General features: G+C 39.7%; 1 protein-coding gene across 10 annotated transcripts in view; it reads right to left on the bottom strand.

Moving 5' to 3' along the window:
• ORC4 (origin recognition complex subunit 4) overlaps positions 1-1,868 on the bottom strand; it is a 69,801-nt gene that overhangs the window by 49,086 nt on the left and 18,847 nt on the right. The window lies entirely within an intron of this gene.

The following is a 1,868-nucleotide window of genomic DNA, read 5'->3' as shown; positions in this document are numbered from 1 at the left end:
GTGGCTCACGCCTGTAATCCCAGCACTTTGGGAGGCCGAGGCGGGTGGATCACGAGATCAACAGATCGAGACCATCCTGGTCAACATGGTGAAACCCCGTCTCTACTAAAAAAATACAAAAAATTAACTGGGCATGGTGGCTCCTGCCTGTAATCCAGGCTACTCAGGAGGCTGAGGCAGGAGAATTGCCTGAACCCAGGAGGCGGAGGTTGCGGTGAGCTGAGATCGCGCCATTGCACTCCAGCCTGGGTAACAAGAGCGAAACTCCGTCTCAAAAAAAATGGGCCAAAATTGAAGCAGATCAGAATTATCTGGGAGAAATTTCTTGATAATGGTTAAACTGCTAAAATTACTTGATACCTTTGTATATATGGTGAGGCTACTTTGACAAACAGCAGATAGTTTGAGTCTGAACTAATAATAAATATTTAGAATTATACAAATGCTAAATAGTTGTATATGAAAAACTAAGCTATTAATGGGAAGATGGGGGGAATGGATCAGATGTTTGTGGAAAAAAGGTAAATTTACATCCCCAATAGCAAGTCAAGAGATAATGCCTAAAAGTGAAAAACAGGCGATTGCAACATAAAAGGTTAGAGATACAGAGGTATATACCAAAAGAATAAGCCAAAAATAGTTTTAGAAGTATTTACCTCCAGATGAGGAAAACTGGGGTAGTGACAGCCACTGTGCCTAACATCACAGCCCTTCTGGGACTAAGCAAAGTAAGGGAAAAAGGCCCAATTTTACTGCACCATGATATCAACCTGAAGAAAAATATTCTAGAGAACGTAACCTGTGACAAAAAGCATAAACTATTTTTAATAATAAGCCATGAGGAAGCAATGAAATTTTAAGTATGTGTTTTTTTACATTTGCAACAGTTAAAAGAAAAAGAGAAAGAGAAGAACAGGCTGCTTAAAAAGTATTTTCTAATTTCATTAACTTGGCTTCATATATTCCAGAGCAAATGTTAATTTAAAAATTTAAAGCCCATCAGACTAACAGCAGATCTCTCTGCAGAAACCCTATAAACCAGAAGAGAGTGGGGGCCAGTATTCCATATTCTTTTTTTTTTTTTTTTTGAGACAGAGTTCCACTCTTGTTGCCCAGGCTGTAGTGCAGTGGCACAATCTCAGTTCATGGCATCCTCCACTGCCTGGGTTCAAGCGATTCCCCTGCCTCAGCCTCCTAAGCAGCTGGGACTACAGGTGCACACCACCATGCCTGACTAATTTTTTTTTGTATTTTCAGTAGAGATGGGGTTTCACCAGGATGGTCTTGATTTCCTGACCTCGTGATCTGCCCGCCTCAGCCTCCCAAATTGCTGGCTTTACAGGCGTGAGCCATTGCACCCGGCCATATTCCACATTCTTAAAGAATTTTCAATCCAAATTCCACATCCAGCCAAACTAAGATTCACAAGCAAAGAAGAAATAAAAGTCTTTACAGACAAGCAAATGTTGAGAGATTCTGTCACCACCAGGTCTGCCTTACAAGAGCTCCTGAATGAAGCACTAAATATGGAAAGGAAAAAATCAGTACCAGCCAATGCAAAAACATACAAATTGTAAAGACCATCAACACTATGAAAAAACTGATATAACTAATGGGCAAAATAACTAGGTAGCATCAAAATGACAGGATCAACATCACACATAACAATATTAACCTTAAATGTAAATGGGCAAAATGCCCCAATTAAGACACAGACTGGCAAATTGGATAGAGTCAAGACCCATCATTGTGCTGTATTCAGGAGACCCATCTCACCCACAGAGACACACATAGGCTCAAAATAAAGGGATGAAGAAATATTCACCAAGCAAATGGAAAGCAAAAAAAAAAAAAAAAAAAAAAAAAAA

Source organism: Cebus imitator, unplaced genomic scaffold, assembly GCF_001604975.1.
Source record: "Cebus imitator isolate Cc_AM_T3 unplaced genomic scaffold, Cebus_imitator-1.0 Scaffold27, whole genome shotgun sequence".
In the NCBI taxonomy this organism is placed as follows: Eukaryota; Metazoa; Chordata; class Mammalia; order Primates; family Cebidae; genus Cebus; species Cebus imitator.
This window is presented reverse-complemented; position numbering and strand designations above follow the sequence as displayed.